The sequence below is a fragment of the Olea europaea genome, chromosome 22 (genome assembly GCF_002742605.1).
Source record: "Olea europaea var. sylvestris chromosome 22, O_europaea_v1, whole genome shotgun sequence".
NCBI classification, from domain to species: Eukaryota; Viridiplantae; Streptophyta; class Magnoliopsida; order Lamiales; family Oleaceae; genus Olea; species Olea europaea.
Genome location: NC_036258.1, coordinates 5,765,207 through 5,765,420, shown reverse-complemented (window position 1 = coordinate 5,765,420; position 214 = coordinate 5,765,207).

Sequence of the window (214 nt, the reverse complement as noted above, 5' to 3'; positions counted from 1 at the left end):
TTACGTCAAATGCCAAACGAATGGGCAGAAAGTTTTCTCCAAAGGTTCAAGACAGCAAGAAGCAAGTGCTTTGTACCTTTGCCCGAAAAAGAATTTGTTAAAATCGCTCAGGACTGCTTAAGCTTTGATTTAAAAAAGAAGTTCCAGGACAAGGAATTTCCTGACCTTTTCCAGTTGAGTGCGAATGTGATTAGGTATGAACGACTGATAAGAG